Source organism: Eupeodes corollae, chromosome 1 (genome assembly GCF_945859685.1).
Source record: "Eupeodes corollae chromosome 1, idEupCoro1.1, whole genome shotgun sequence".
In the NCBI taxonomy this organism is placed as follows: Eukaryota; Metazoa; Arthropoda; class Insecta; order Diptera; family Syrphidae; genus Eupeodes; species Eupeodes corollae.
This window is the reverse complement of record NC_079147.1, coordinates 142,108,886-142,126,871: the sequence shown is the minus strand read 5'-3', so window position 1 is coordinate 142,126,871 and position 17,986 is coordinate 142,108,886. Positions and strand designations below refer to the sequence as shown.

At 34.9% G+C, this 17,986-nt stretch overlaps 1 protein-coding gene across 2 annotated transcripts in view; it reads right to left on the bottom strand.

Moving 5' to 3' along the window:
* LOC129954038 (hexosaminidase D) overlaps positions 1-17,986 on the bottom strand; it is a 115,610-nt gene that overhangs the window by 49,021 nt on the left and 48,603 nt on the right. The window contains exon 1 of one of the 2 annotated variants that reach the window (XM_056067669.1): positions 14,661-15,630. The exons of the other annotated variant lie outside the window; for it this stretch is intronic. The gene's annotated coding sequence lies outside the window, so the exon portion shown is untranslated. Of the gene's footprint in view, positions 1-14,660; positions 15,631-17,986 lie in introns of those variants that run through there. 2 annotated transcript variants of the gene reach the window in all.

Here is a 17,986-nt window from a genome sequence, read left to right as displayed (position 1 = left end):
GTTTTGATGGTTAGGTTGGTTTTTAATCGGGAGGATATAATCTGGTGTTGAGTGAAATTATCTGAGATGATGGCAGATTCATCTCCAGTTTTATTTTTGTATATATGATGGAAATTTTTTAATTTGTTTTTGATTGTTTTATGTTTTTCTACGTTGATGTTCATTTCTGACATTTCCCGGTGTCTTTAACAACGCGAGCGGTGGATTTGTTTTAATTAGTTTTACATAATGACCAAGCAATTAAGATAATTAAGAGGAATGTTGTTTGTGGCTGAAAATAACGGTGTCTAAGGGTATATTCGTGTAATTAGTGATGCTGCTGGAATGTGTCATATATTTTATATGAAACACGTGTATGTTTGGGTTGAGTTATGGGGAAGGATAATTTTTCATTTTATTTTCCAATTTTCTTCGTCAACTCTAATGATGTTATCATTTTTAATTGCGAAACACATCTATAGACATATATATGTATGGGTGGTTGTCAAGAAGCGGTTCTATTGGCATGGAAATATATACCAAGTTGATATAGAGTCATTCATTTCTTGGTTTTAATTTGGTAGAACTATCAAACTTAGCTGTCATTTTTAAATTCTCATACTATTGGGTGTTTTTGAGAGAACGCAAATTTAACCAATTTCTAGTAAGTATGACCTTGCAAAATTCTTCCAATCATCTTCCAGAGCCAATTTCGAACATGTTCGCAGATTATTATAAGACTTCCTTTGAAGATTTTTCTGCTGCAAGTACCTCTACTCTTATTTCTTATAATACACAAGAAAACAGTCATTTTATGTCGTCTTATGTATATCAGGTCGTGATGGAGTATTATCATTTATGTAGAAAAAATGTGAGTCTTATGGGTGGAAAGTTCAAAATTCATACCTAACGCCAGTCCACAAAAAGGTTCTAAGAACTTAGTTATAGAATACCGTATGAATATTTTAAAAATATTACACCAGATTTCTTACGGCTTCTAACTTTGGAGTACAACAGAATTTTCGACAACGCTGACGTCCCTGAGAGTTTCTGAAAGGCAATTATTTGTCCGCTACATAAAAAAGGTAAATTTGAAGATTCATCAAATTATAGAGGCATCTGATTTTTAAATACAGCAGTAAAGATCCTTGGCTCGGTTTTATATAAAAGACTCAACGAGTGGCTCGAATCTGAGCAAATAATTAACGAATTCCAAGCCTTTAGGAAAAATAACTCGACAATTTTTTATTAATAAATATTGCTGATATTTATAAAAGTAAAGGAAAAAAGCTTTACGCATTATTGGTGGATTTTCGAGCAGCCTTCGATTCAATTCCCCGGGAAGCACTTTTTTACCAGCTTTATAAATATGGAATCTCAACTAAATTTATGTCTGTCATGTACGAAGAAAATGTCGCACGAGTTTGTTTTCTTAGCTGAAACTATAGACGGGATGCAGGTAACGATAAATAGGCTTCAACTTTATTGCAAAACATGGAATCTGGAAGTGAATCTTTCTAAATCAAAAGTGATGACATTCAGGAACGGCGGTGGGAGATATTCCAGGAGGGAGAAGTGAACGTTTGACGAGGAACCGATAGAAATAATAAAGGAATACAAGTTTTTGGGAATTTTTATTGCATCTAACTTGAATCTAGAAAACCATTTGCAATCCAAATTATCGGAAGCTAAGTGTTCTGTGTGGAGAAGTTGTATTTTAAGAAATAGCATTTCATACATAGCTAAACACAAAGTATTTCGAGCTACCGCAATTGCAATACTATTTGAAGCGCAAGTATGGGGGTATCGATCGTTCGAAGCTATGGAAAAGTTCCTCCGTTTTTTTTAATTAAAAGTACTTTCAAGTTGCCAAGTACGACGCCCAACTATATGTTACATTTTGAGACAGGAATAGGACCCCTCTATTTTGACACACTTAAATTACATTTCAACTACGTGTTAAGAGTTTTGGCGATGGGCGACGAAAGGATTCCGCGAATAGTTCTCACACAAGCTATCAATTCTGATGTTTTGTGTGTTAAAGAGTATAAGAAACTGGCAAGTGATTGCTCAACTACTTTTTCAATATCAGCACATTAAAGTATCGAGGTGCTTAAGTTGAATTTTGATGGCTTGCTAAAAAATAGTCTGCAATATGATGTACGATAAGTTTATGAATGAAGCTGAAGCATCTATTTACAGATATTACTACAGTAAAGTTAACGATTTCTTGAACCACAACACCTATTTCTTGGCCAAAACCAGTACACAAAAATCAGCTTGTACTACATTCTTCACCGTCCAGAATTGCCAATATTGTGCGATCATGGAGTTTTGTCCAACACTCAAGGTGTTCCGAAAGCGCTATTTTGGGAGAGATAAACTCGGTTTAGAAGAAACGATCAACATCTTGAATGGAGAACTAGGTTGGGACCTTTTATATGAATACTTTGCTATAGAAACAGAATAGTTGAGGAAAATTTTTAAGGTTGTAAAGTTTGAAAATTATAAAGATTATTTTATTAAATTGTATCTAATTAGCTTTCTTTCGTATAGCTATATAAATTAAAAAAATAATGTCAGTCTGGTAGACGGCCTTCGGCCAAAGCATTTAAACCTAAAAATTCGTTTCCATTCGTTTTTTGTAAGTGTTTCGTAGCTCTATTCAGAAACGACATATTTGTAGGAAAACGACTATCAAATTTTTGTAGCATTTTTCTATTATTTTGACTGTCAACAATCAACAATTACCTTAGCCGATTCCACCCCTGGTGTACCTCAAGGGAATCATCTTGGTCCATTGCTGTTTATTTTATTTATTAATGTCTAGCTGTTACCCGCGGCTTAGCCCACTTGGTAAAAGAAAATCAAAATTTCACAAAGAAACGTATACAAGAGTTAGTTGGTAAGCTTTCCCTAATCAAAAGCAGCAAAGAGTAACAGAAAGAAACCCTACCTTAAGTATTTGACCTAACGCCTTATTAATTGGCATAGTGAAAGTAACTTTGATGAGAAATTGAAGTCTTTTGAATTAGAATTGTAAAACTGTAGGAATTATTAGGATTTGAGGAATAATTAAATGTTTACCTTTTGCAACGACAACGTAGGTTAAGATATTAGCACTAATAATTTGTTCGTCCAAGTTGTGCGGGAAACGTCTTGAACCGTAAGTTAGTTAAGATCTCTACAAAGTATACTACTCCATCAAATATATTTGGATTTTTTTTTTCATAACAACATCGTTTCTTGGTGCTAGAATTGCCCTTTGACAGAAAAATGTATCGTCATGTATTTTATTTACTTAATAGGAGTAGGTACTTGCAATAAGTTCAGGATAACCATAAAACAAAAATCTTACTTTCATGTCTCATAGCCTTCGACGTCCGTTTTTAACCGCCCACTAATTGTTTTAATGTGAAGTCATATTGAACTCCTAAACATAGGCAACAAAAAAGGGTATGAAAGCAAGCAGTACCTAATTATTTGCATTTACTTACTTACTTACTTAAGGTGGCGCTACAGTCCGCGGCGGACCTAGGCCTCAACCAAAAAGCATCTCCCTAGGTCCCTAGCTAGCTGTCTCTAGTTTTGCACGCCAAGTTGGTTGAAGTCATCCCCCACCTGGGTGCGCCACCTGAGTCGCGGTCTTCCTCTACAGCGAAGATTCGAAGACCTTCCGGGCTGGAGCGTTGATGTCCATCCGCTCTACATGACCTAGCCATCTAAGCCGTTGGACTTTAATTCTGCTAAATAGGTCATTGTCGCTGTACAGCCCGTACAGTTCGTCGTTATATCTTCTCCTCCATTCTCCATCTATGCGTACGGGACCAAAAATCACCCATGGTGACGTTTTGTCCAAGACGTCGTCGTTCAGTGTCCTTTTTTGATGACAGCATATACTTGGTCTTGCCCTCATTGACCACTAAACCCATCTTCTTCGCTTCCGTCGCAATGCTCAAAAACGCTCCACTGACATCACGCTTTGATCTTCCAATTATGTCAATACCATCTGCGGATCCGAGTAATTGGATGGACTTTTGGAAGATTGTGCGTGCCTCTAGTTTTGACGGTTGAGTTTTGCACAATTCTTTCCAGAACGATGTTGAAGAAGTCGCATGACAGTGCAGCGCTTTGTCTAAAACCTTTTTTGACATCAAATGAATCGGTAAGATCTTTTCCGACCTTGATAGAGCAGCGTGCATTCTCCATCGTCATTTTGCACAAACGGATAAGTTTGACAGGGATGCCAAACTAGACATTGCTCGGTAGAGCTCTTCCCTATATATGCTGTCATACGCGGCTTTAAAATCGATAAAGAGATGATGGGTATCGATTTGAAGCTGCTGGGTTTTTTCCAAGATCTGCCGTAGTGTGAATATTTGGTCGATAGTGGACTTTCCTGGTCTCTCTAAAGCCACACTGATAAGGACCAATCAGGTTGTTGGCGAATAACTTCAGACGTTCACATAATACTGCAGAGAGGATCTTATACGCAATGTTAAGGAGGCAGTTTAGAGGGTCTCCTTTCTTATGTATCGGGCACACTATGCTGAGATTCCACTCATCGGGCATGCTTTCTTCCGACCATATTTTGCAGATGAGTTGGTGCATGCTCCGTACCAAGCCATCGCCTGCTGCTTTGAATAGTTCGGCAGCGATGCCGTCAGCTCCAGCAGCTTTGTTTGACTTAAGTTTAGATATAGCTATCTTCACTTCGTCAAGGTCAGGTAGGCGGAATTGTTGATCTGTGTCGCCGAGGTTGAGTGGTTCTATCTCCCTTACAGGGAATTCGGTTCGTCATCGCCGTTATATAATTTGGAGAAGTGATCTTTCCATATTCATATTAAGCTTATGTTGGCGATGCGGATTGTCGTGATGCGCTTGCTCACACTGTTGAAACTCAAGACTTTTTGCCTGAGCCTACTTCCAACAACAAATCCACACCCAAATAGACGCTGTCTTTGTTCTCGGTAGCAGTCGCCGTAGTAGATATCGCAATCTTTTAGTTTGCGTTTGCCCGGTCCATCCCATCGCACTTCTTGGATGGCTGTAATATCTGCCTTGCAACAGTTTAGGGCTTCTTCTAATTGTTCGGCTGCACGTGGTCTGTTAAGGGACCTAACATTCCACGTACATATCCGAAGTTCGTTGTCCTAATTTCGTTTGCGTGGGTTGTCAAAAGTGAATCCGTCCGTATCCGAGGCTTGTTGGTGCTTCGAAACTATGATGTTTTTACGTGGCCAGGAAGTCACCCCGACGGCACAACCCCCAACCTGGAGGGCCAGATCCTTAGTATAACTCCAAGGAAGGGGAGCCGGATAAACCGCTCCTTACAGGCCTGGGCTTCGAATATGTCGAAGAAGCCCTATTAGGTTTTCACTAAGTAGTTCAACCTTACTGGAACTGTAGACGCCACCGTTGATTCTATCTCGAGAATTCGTCCGCTGCCGCCTGGATAAGGAGAGGTGCCTTAGTGGAAAAACCTCTCCCCCCATCTCTCGTTTGCTGCCACCAACAACTTTCCACTGGGGTATGAACCCAATCTCCAGTTGAGGTACTAGGCACCCGATATTCACCGCGGGGAGGTGAGAGTAGGAGTTGATAGACAGAGGTGGGTTTTGAGAAAAACCTGTGGACGCTTGTGTCCTCTTGAATGCACATGTCTACCATTTGAACATAATTATATGCATTAATAACTAGTATTCTAAGAAAAACATCTAATTTTGAGTGTTACCGGCGGCGGATCTGGTAGAATAAGCTGTAAATGAGATATTTTACGAGAAAATGTAGCTAAAACACTCTCCAGCCTCACAACTACCTCCACACAAAAAATCATGTCATAATATTACTTTTTTACGACGTGAAAGACGGACAAACAAACATACAAACGTGTTTATAATATTATTATGGATTCTTCTGCAAATAATTCTATATTGTTAATCTCTAATCTCTGTAGATAATGTTAAAATATTTCGAATTATAAACTCCATCAAGGACTTTAAAGAGCTGGATCCAAATCAATTGTAGTGCAATTAATTTCGTTTCATTTTAAATATTGACTATGTAAGACAATGTGTTTTACACCCAAATGTAATGTAGTAAATTATGACTTTTTGTTGAATTCGTCACGTTTGAAAAGAGAGTTCAGTTTTTCTGATCTTCGTGTTATTTTAGACTTAAAATAAACATTTAATCATCACAGTTAAAAAAGCTAATAAAACACTCGGTTTCGTTGAAAAATTTTCCCCAGGGTTCGGTAATCGATATGGTATTCAAATTCTATAAGTTTCTTTTGTCAGGACAAATTTTCTGTGCTCATTAACTATAAAAATGATAATCTTGAATCTGCAAGCTTTAAATAATTTGTTTGTTTTAATTGGTGTAAGTTTTAAGTTTAGATTTAAGTAAATATTGCTTTAGCATTTAATAAATATATTTAACGTATTTAATAAATATATTTATTTCTATGGTTTGAATGTTTGTCATTTACGATGACGATAATATGCTTAGTAATTAAACAAAACGTTAACATTTGTCACCCCTATATCGTGTCAGTTTCAATTATTTTTCAAACTTTTGCTATTACCAAATTCGACGAAATAAACTTGAACGAATGTCGGTAACATGCCCTGCATTCCCGCCATTTTGTTCAACTCATTTGAAAAAGAAACCCTTTCGCACTTAATAACAATTTCCTATAGCATTTCCGACAATTTCGAGACAAATCTTAAGTGAATTTAAAAGTTTAATGAAAACAAAACAAGAATAAACAATGGAAAGTTAAAAAATGAAAGTTAAAAGTTTATTATAATAAAATTTTAGGTGTTTTTTTCATGATGGAAAAAATCAATTAAATCGAAAAAGGTTTTGTAGAGTGTCTGGCTAACAACGGTAAATCATACAGAGATAAATATAACCTTTTTCATTGAATGGTTTTATAAAGGTTTAGAATATTTCAATACGATTTTCTATTGGCACTTCTTCATTGAGGCAAAACTAAAAAGGCCTTAAGTCAAACTTAAAGAAAACCATATATGAATTTTATTAGGACTCTTCTTTCAATTTTTTGAAAATTATGAGCATAATGGAGGAAAGGTTATAGTCTCTAAAAAGCAACAGAATACAGAAAAATGTACGTACAGAGCATCTGGGATGTCTTATATGCTTTGGATATGACAGAAACTGACACCGTCGGTAAGCAAGTTCAGAAATGATAAGGTAGTCTTAGGATTCGACAATGTAGTTCATACAGCAAATTTTATAATTAACTTTTCCAACGAATGTGAAAGGTCCGTGGATCTGTTTGACACATCGGGAGTAAAATTCTTGGAATTTTGTACTACCAAAAGTGATGATGACGCAAGAAACTGATAAAATTTAAAGAAATTATTGAAGAAAGAAGAAGAATTGTAAGAAAATACTGCTTCTGCAAGTCCAAGTGTTGCGGATCATCGGGAACATTCTAGTCCCTATTCGGTGAAAAAAAGAACGTTTTAACTTGAAAAGTTACCGACCTCTAGGCGCATTTAGAACACACAAAATTTAATTTATGTCCGAGATACTATTCGAAATGTGTGAAAAAGTATTTAAAAAGTTCTTCACGTGGAACCCATTTAAATGCATTTTTCTAAACAAACAAAATAATGACCCCATATTTTCTATCTCTTGAAAAACTGGTATAGTATCTTTATTTCGTTTTTTATTTAACTGTACAAAAAGTTTTAGTATCAAAAATTCATAATTCAATTTTGAATAATAAATGGTCAGTATAATTATCACATCTCCGTCAATGTCAATTTTTCAAAAAAAAAAAAGGCCACTTTAAAAATTCAAAACCAAACATAAAATTCAACCAAACGACTGACCAGCTGTCCTGACCATACATGTGGGTTAGCTTTTTAAAGCCGTAGAGATAGTCAATTGTATGTACATATGTATGCATATATATAATGTACTTCTTCCGGTGTATAGCTATTCTCATTTTTGTCTTGTCACATTACATAATCTCAATCCAATTTGTTCTAAAATAAGGACTTTTCCTTTACCCATCACATACTGGTTGGTCTATACGAGTATATGCTTTTCGGGTTATGGGTCAAACAGTAGCGCGGAACGCCTTTAAAATTTGGAATAAAACCATCCATTTAGTCAAATTATATCTACTGATTTTTCTAGGCTATTTTTATATATTTCCAAAATATGACTTGTTTCGGAATAAGGAAATAGAACACAAATAATTTAACGTTATGGTCAAGTATTTATCTTTTTTTAATGAAGAAAAGGTGTGGCAAGTGAACGCTGTGCCTTGGTTGAACAAATTCCTGACGACACGCCCAGCTTTCTGCCACTTTTTCAAGCAATTTAGGCCGTATGTCAGTAATAACGCGCTTCCAATGTGTCAGTCGTATCGGGCTTTTCTGAGTACTCAACAAAAAATAGTCAAGCTTTATTTGATTACACGTCCTTAAAGATCACAGGCCCTCTAATATGCTCACAAAAAATGGTCTTTAATAAGTTGAGCACGGCCGTCTTGTTGGAACTTAATGTCGTCCACATGAACATCATTAAATTCAGTCACAAATAATTATTATTCAAGCCTTTATAGCGTTTCCCAAGGACGTTACATTATGACCGGCTTCATTTTTAAAGACCTTTGATTTCCTCTACACATAGAGCACACCATAAACAAGGACTTTTTGAGGCTATAACGGCGGGCGTTTCAACAATCGATTGTGGAATATTCAGGCCTATTCTGCTATTCATCGGGGGGAATTTTACTTGAATTTACACTAACCATTATTCTGCTATTCATTCGAAGTGAATTTGTGTATGTCGGTAACGTCGGTATTCGTGATATTTTGACTTCAACCATTGATTGTGAGAGTTTGCTTAACTGCTTGCATCTGTATGCTCCTTCAATTTCCTTAAGAGCCAGACCGCTTTTGTCAATTGATTCCCATCATACGCTGTATGGACAACGTGAACCGATTTCCGCATGTTGTAATTTATTTAATATGTTTAATTCTAGTTTGGATATATCAATGTCCAGAAACTTATTTAAAAGTCGATTGTTCACTTTAATTAATTAATTTTTTTTTCAATTTTTAATTTTATATATAATATGTAATATTATGTATTTATAAACTGAATTGTATTATACATGTACTTAAATTGAAATCTGTTGAATGTTAATTCGTAGACTGGTTACTTAAATAAACAAATAAAAAATAAACAAATAAAATACGGCGCGGTATTCTTCTATTCACATGAAAGCAATTATTCTATACAATTCAGATCCGCATATAAAATGCAGTGAATTTTTCATTTGATGCTTTATTCCTCTGCTTACAATTGGAATAAAAAATCCAATACTGCCCATTTCCAAAAATTACACAAATTATTCTATTTAGGTGGATTGATTTTTTGTATGAATCAAAACAATTAATAAAACATTCTCAAGATTTTTACATGAACAGCTGTTTATTTAAATGTCAAATTGGTTTGGGATAATGTAGTTTACCCGATGGATAGCAGATTGCAAAGGCAGTGTGAAAGGGGATACAATTTGTGAATCGAATATACGATCCACTTGAATAGCAGAATAGGGCTGATTATCACTCCAAAACGTACCTATTCAACCAAAAATGAGATTCATCGCTGATAGAAATGTTTTTGAGAAAATCGGGTTCGATTGTCAACTTGTTTTGTTACCATTCACCGAATTCATTCGGCTTCAATTCTAATATGAGTTTGATTTTGTAAGCCCGCAATGAGAGATCTTTTCGCAAAATCTTTTATAAGGTGGTAGGTACAATTCCAATTGCTTCGAGCGATGGTGGATGGTAACATTTAGGTCATCTTCGATACTCTGCTCCATAGCAGCAATAGGGGCTTCAGTAAGTACTGTACAACGCGGTGTCTCTGAGGAAGTGCATTATCCACTATCGAATATAGACCATAGAACCGAACCATTATGTTAATAATAAATTTGGTTGATTTGCAAACGTTTTTCAGGAAGAAGTCTATTCATTATGAAATGACAAAGCAAACCGAGCACAATTAATTGGCAGCTGTCAAAAAAAACCGAAGAAAGTATTGTTGTATAAAAACACACGTCTAAAAAAATTGTTATAAGGTTCAATAATATGTATTGTCCTTACAAACGTAAAGGGCAATAACTTTTTTGTGCCTTGAAGTTCTTGACAAATTATGCCTGTTTTGACAAGTCTTCATTCCTTCGAAATCTATATTAAAGAGTTTTGACAGCTTATAATCTTGACTCTTGTGAAGAATTGATAAATATTCCAAGAGTAATTCTTGTCATGAAAAGTGCTTTTTCAAATTAGATGTTCAGCTTCGGCATAAAAACTGTAGGCCCCTCCATCCCTGAAATGATTAGCACACTATGCTCTAGTTCTGTACGGACTGTTCGCCACGTAATTAATTTATTTGTATTTTGATTGTGTTTCATGATAATCTATGGCTTGTTTTCGTCGTTCTTGACTCAATTCCTTTGTTTCCTAGAGGTTTCTCAGTGAAACGAAAAAGTTAGTATTTGTTCGATTTCGATTTGTTTCCAAGAATTTAATGTATAACTCACACTTCCTGAGAACAAAGAGTTAAAGCGTCTTGACGGGTCTGATTTTACAAGTTTTAAATGTATTTACTTCGCCAAAATAAAATCCCAATATCTATTGCTTCTTTTTTTAACATTTATGTTTTTGATGTGATTTATTTAAATTTTAATAAACATGCATATACATAAATAAATTTTAAACTATTAATTTCGTGAAAGAGGTCATACAAATTAAAACAATACTATAATTTTACGTTTTTGTTACAAAACCTAGGTAGCCATGAAGTATGTCATGCAAACGATGCCAAGTACAAGAAAAGTGGGCGTATACCACGCCCCATTGGTGTGTATCTTTGTGTTTGATTTTTATCCTTTTATACCCATTGATCCCTATCACTCTGCTGAATTTTACATTTGTGCGAAATATCAAGATTCTGTGATATTGGTAGGGTACTAGCTTAGTAAGTGTTCTTCTGGCTTAATTGGTTAGTTTTTAACTGCAGAAAAGTAAAATTTCAATGAGTATATAAAATTCTCATTTGAAAAAGATGTTGCTTTGAAAAAAAAAACGTGTTAAATCATGTGTTGCCAAAGTTAATGATTTCAAAATTAAGAATTTCACCGTTTTAAATATGCAGATGGCTTTTACGATGCTGAATAACATTATCTCTAGAATTCTAAACGGTGAAGGCGGAGATGTTAATATTACTCTTTGCTTGGATTTTACCCAAACAAATTTTTGGTAGTGGTAGAAGGTTGTCACAGGAAAGAGTAACAATGATATTACTTTGCAGCGCAGCCTGATAAAAAAAACAATAACGGCCATTGATATGTTACTTTTTGAATGATAAAATTAAAAAAAATGAAGAATACTTTCCACAACCGGAAAAGTCGCTAAGCCCAGAGCTTAGAACTTTGAAAAGCAACTCCACTTTGTTTCAGGAGTGCCTAGCCCTCCAATAATAATTGTTCTGTCTGCAGACAATGCAAGATCTTATGTTGTGATTGCATGAAAAACTATCGAAGTGGAATGTTGGCCTGCAAATACACTTCGTGTCAGATGAATAGGTACAAGCTTTGTTCATTTTTTGTTTGAAGGTATTTATCAAACTCTTAGATTTTTTGGAAAAACTCAAATGTGGAAAGAAAGAACTATTTATTAAGTTTATATGGAAAAAAATTGGATTAAGTTGATAAATACGATAAAAAGAAATGTAATCTGGATGGACCTGATGGATATACTCGTAGCTTAGCTGTTATTTTCATGATTTAATAAAGGAAGAAATCTATATTCAAAAACGGCACTGCAAAGGATGCAGTGTAATGATCTGGACAGCAATCACCTATTACGGGACCATGGAACTGGATTTTCAAAGCTCTTAAATGACGAGAATCACTTACAAATCGATTCTGAAACAAGCTTTTCCCCAGTTTTCTGAATTATTTGGTGGACAACGATAGACTTTCCAACAAAATAATACAATAATACATACCCACGAAAAACAAAAGCCTGGGTTCAGGGGCAAATGTGAACTTATTAACATGTCCCCCATATACTCCTAACTTGAAAATCAAGGAAAACATGCGGGGATGGGTTTCAAGAAAAGTCTTTGTTGTTATTTTCTTTGCTTTAAAGAGTCCTACGGGTAAATTTATATCTTGCCCCTATTCATGTGACAACTTTACATTCACACATCTTCACATTTTCATTAAAACAAAAAAATGAATGTCTTAGACGCTTGAGGCTGGCTTAAAATGGCATGGAAAGACGTTACTCCCACAACAATTTTTAATTGTTCTGAAATGTGTCTTTTTTCTATTAAGGGGGTATTCTGGTCTAGAAATAAAAAAAAATAGTTTTTTTTTTCATATTTTCATAGTTTAACTATTTAAGAATATGTCTACGAGAGGATTTTCCCAAATTCAAATTATTTTCGGAGAAATAAGTATTTTGCTGAGCAGCCATCGAAATCGGTTGACATAATGGGGTACTTTAAACGCGTTTTTCTCAGAACTGTCTTTTTGAATCTGATACCCACGATTTCTCAGGTTCTGTCGACCCTATTTACTTGAAATATTAAAAGAGTCTTCTTTATTTTTAACAAATCGAAGAATGTTCAAAAAAGTGGTAAATTTTTTTTTTTCTTTAGGCATTCGCCATTTTGTAAAAAAAATATGTTTGTAACTTTTCCGTAGTTCCAGACAATGTTACATTATTTTAGTTTAATAATCTTTTTTAGTTTTTGATTTCAGATTTCTAGGAGAGTTAAAATCGTGGATATGGTCACGCACCAAATTTTTGAGACGCACCACTCCATCAGCTGATAACCAACGTAATTTTGATTTTTTTTTTCTTTTTAATTTTTTTTGTTGTATGCTACTAATGTGAATAAATAATTTATATAAAAATTGATGGTAAAATTGTTGCTTGCTGTTTTCTACAGCACTTCAAAAATTACCTTAAATTCATGTCTCTAGACCAGAATACCCCCTTAAGAGGAGAATCAATTATTTTCTGACGAGATACTCCCCGAGGATACTATACCAGATGATTTTTAACTCTCCATAGGAAGTTATTGTAATCTGATTTTTCGTATTAAACATTCTGACATTTCTCGACGTTTCAAGGTCCCTAGAATCTAAATTGAAGATTTTTTAGAGAGATGTCTGAGTGTGAGTGTGTAAGCTTTTTCGGAATACCATTCTTCGTCACACATATCTTAAGAACAGTAGCGATATCGACTTTAAATAAATGTTGTCTTACAGATAATTACATTGAAAGATGCTGGAAAGACTTTCAAAAAATTGAATCGCAGGTTTTTTTCCTATAGCAATTTAAAAAAAAATGAAGATTCTGTTTGGCCCCTAATATCTCACTGATTTCAAACATCATAACGTGAAGAGATACAAAATTTGTGTAATTTTGAAAAAAAAAAAATCCAAGAAACTTTTTTTATAAATTAAAGATCCCAAGAAACATTCAACCAACTGCTAAAAACTGATGTTCGATTAAAATATCTCGAGAATAGATTAAAGTATTGACTTCAAAACTATTTAATTCTATGCAATTTTTTTTTAATATCGTAAGACAATGTTTTTAAAAATCCAATCGACATTTTTCTAATAAGAAATAAATTGAACTTTTTTTTAACTATAAATCTCGGAAACACAAATAGATATTGAAATAAAACTTATTTTATAATATGACAAATATTGTTGATAACTTTGAGGTAATTTGTTCGTAAAATCCAATTGCCAACTTTTTGACAAAACATGAAAAACTACAAAAAACAAAAAAAATTGTTAAGAAATGGTTTTCGAATGTTACACAAAATGTTATTACTATATTGTTAAAATTTTAGAAATATCGCCAAACGGACACTGATAGGAATTTATCAGTTTGGGTCGCATATCCCACTCCTTTTTTTTTTTGAAATAGTATCATCTCGAGTTCAAATGACTGTCATATTTGAATTTAAGATTGGCTTATCTCTAAATCTTTCTTTAAAAATAACGAATTTAAACATTTTCTAGTAAAATTATGAATTTCTACTGTTTCTTTAATTTTGTCCAGTTTTTTACTCGAAACGTTCTTCTGTGCAACCAACAACGACGACTTCTATAAAGAAGCTTCTAACACCCATGTAAATATTTGTTACATAAATAAAACACAAGATCCTAAATCGAACACTGATTTCATTGAAAATGTTCACTTTACTATTCAAACACAATCATCATCAAAACAGAAATGTTTACCTACACATCAAACCCAAAAAGAGTCAATTTGGAATTGCAATTAGCTTTTTTTTTTCAAAAGAAACATCATCGAATGAAAACAAAAAGCCAAGAACGGAAGAGGATATTACTTTTGGTAACCAAAATAGCATTCGTTTACCAATATGGACGCCACTCCGGCCTCGCCGCGCCGACGGCCTGGGACCGGCTTTAACTTTAAAAAGAAAATAAATTGCATTTGATGTCAACGTATAAATTACGACGTTCTTGTGTCCCTAGTGTGCAGTGTACGTTGTCTTTCGGGACTCCCAAACCGTCATTGCACCTTTTTTATTTATTTTTATTATTCAACTTAATTTGCATAAATTACCTTGAACACTTCTGTTTGTTTCTTTTTTATCTCTCTTTCTCTTTTTGATTTTAATTGGGTTACTCTTGTTTCGGGAGTACGTATATTTTGGTAATTTACGACGATTTTCAAAATATTTACATCGATTTACTTGGATTATTTACACAAAACCAAAAGCACTTGTAAGGCAGCACCTTGTCCAACAACAAAATACATATCACAGCTATAGATGTAACTATTACATATCACATCACACACACACTCATACACAGTACACAGTACAGACGTTATACGCACTGACCATGGTCGGCTATTACAGATGATGGTCTTCCTCCACCGAGATAATCAACCCTGCAGCAGGGACTCTCATAATTATTTAACATTAATTAATTGTTAAACAAAATTCAAGAACCAAGCGAGTACAAATTACGAAGAGTTTTAATTAAAAATGATAACGATGATGATGATGATGCACTGCAGCAGCTCCAGCGATTGGGGTTGATTCACTTGAATTACTCATGAAGGAGCATATATAGGTAACGAAGGAATCATAGTAATTAATATATCTCTCGAGCATCACCGATTTACCGACCAACGCAACGCAAATCACTGCATCATCGTCCTTTTTGGAGCACGCGATATATTCCTTCACAATATTATGTAGGTATAGAGCTCAACACGCTCAACGCTCCAAGTTGAGGTATCTCGCCTTTCAATTAAAAGAAATTCCAGTGAGCTGGTACTTTGTTAAACACAATACGGTTTTCAATCTATGTTTTTTTTAGAAAACTATATTCCACGGCACGGCACGGCAAGGCACGGCAAGTTGTGGATCGTTAACACGATACGAGTTTAGGTTTATCCGTGATGATGGTATACATAGGTTGAATTAAATTTATTTTGTTTTATTTTAATTTATTTCTATTTCCAGGATACAAAGTCTCGATGTTGTGTACGGAAGGATTCACGAAACAATCTAAACTGTCCAAGGATGTTTTTGATGCTGCTTTGGGTACTTCTGTGCTGCGAGAAGTTGAGACTGGGGATGATGGTATGTTCTGTGTTGTGTGGATGGAGAGCTTTGCCTGGAGAGTCAAAAGCATCTCTATGTGCTATGAGTATGAACACAAAAAAAAAAATAAAGAGCTTCAGTGTGTAATAGTTGTTGTGCAGTGTTACCAGATAGAAATTGTAATTTAGAATATTTTTCAATATGCTGTCTCTGGGAAAGTGAAACTGAAAAGTTAACTAATCAAATTTGATTTTGTGTCGTCGCAACAAATCGTTGAGAATTGAGATCTTTTGAATAACTTTAATTTAAAACAAAATATAAGTATTTTATAAGCAAAAAGGGTGTAAATTAGTAGTATTGTGTGGATTGTTTACCTGTCTTGTTATATTTATAATTATTATAAACACTTTAAATGTCCAAGTTAAACATTACAGAATTAACTTAAATCTAAACTTGAAACAAACATAAAGTTTGCAGATTGGAGATTGTCATCTGTAAAGTCAATGAGTATAGAATATTTATTAAATTTACTGATTAATTAATTAAAAGGACTGTTAGCGCCATAGTTCGATCTGCTAAAAATAATCCTAAGAATAGATTTCGTCAGATGTTCCTCAGGATGGCATTTTAAGTCCATTACTATTTGCTTTATTTATTAATGATATTTCTAATGTAAGAGGAATACTTTTTGCCTATGTACAAGTAAAAAATCTAGTTAACGCTGATGGTTCGGTATTTCTAGCTGACAGTGCATGTTTGCATATCTCACCGCAAAAATTAATGAGGTTCCTGGATGTTTTTGGTGGGCCTTAGAGCTTGACTCGCCCAGGAAAGAATGCGGGAAACTCTCCAACCGAGCCAAAGCCACAAGACTAAACTCTCACTGGGACTCTTACAAAGAATCCCTAAGAATCTACAAGAAGGCACTAAGGAAATCTAATCGATCTTCTTGGCTATCCTTTTGTGGAAAGATAGAAGAAACTTCTGAAGCGTCTAGGTTACGGAAAATTCTTTTAACTAGTCCGGCGATGCCAAGCTGCTTGAAAAATACAGATGGCTCCTGGACAAATTCAAGTAATGAATCGCTGAACTTACTATTAAATACTAATTTTCCTGGTAATTCTCTTACCGAAACTTGCAACAGTTATATCTACGTTCAAGTCCAAACACAACATACCCACAATGTCTGCTCACAAAGGACAAGCTACAATGGGCTCTTAACAGCTACAAATTATTTAAATCTGCAGAACCAGATGGAATAATACTAGCCGAGCTACAAAAGACTTCTTACATAATTGTACCAATCCTTGAGGCAATTTTTACCAGTTGTCTTTACTTGGTCCATGTTTCCTCGGAATGGAGAGAGGTTAAAGTTGTTTTTATACCCAAAGCAGGTTAATGCTCGCAAGTCAATCCTAAAGATCTACGACCTATAAGTCTATCATCATTCCTTCTTAAGACCTTGGAAAGATTGATTGATATCCATTTAAGGGCAAGTATCGATGCAAGATTATGTCTGCGTCTCAACACGCCTATTGTAAAGGTAAATCGGTGGAAACAGCGTTACACACTTTAGTACGCACGAATATTCCCTCCATCATAAAGAGTTCACTATGGTTGCTTTCCTTGACATCGAAGGTGCCTTTAATAACGTGGACACATCTGCAATCACATCTGCACTAACATCTCTAAATATAGAGATTCCGCTTTGGAAGCTTTGCAAGCAGAATAACTAACTCTTCTGGTAGACGATTCGTTAGTAGAAGGACACCGCAAGGTGGTGTTCTATACCCTCTCCTCTGGAACCTAGTGGTGAATGAAATCTTAACTAGTCTGGAAGCGGAGAGCTTCAGAGTGATAGCCTATGCGGACGACGTTGCTATAGCAATTTCAAGAAAGCATCTTAACACCCTAAAAGAACTCTTGGAAAATGCCTTGGACAGACTAATACTTTGGGCTGATCGGTGTGGATTGGGTGTTAACCCACACAAAACCGATTTGGTATTATTTTCGAGGAGATACAAAATTCCATTCGTCAACCCTCCCAATATTAAAGGAATCCAATTAAAATTCTCAGACGAGGCTAAGTACCTGGATCTTGTTTTAGATAAAAAAAACTAATTTGGAAACGCAACGTACAGGAAAGAGTCAAAAAAGCTACTGTAGCTCTGTTTTCTTGCAAAAAAGCTATTGGAAAGAAATGGGGCTTACAACCCAGAATCACGCATTGGCTATGGTGGACTGCTTTAGAGAAAGGTATAAACAGGAATAAGTTAAATAAAGTCCAACGTTCAGCTTGCCTATGTATAAGCGGATTGCTTCGCACTACCCCATC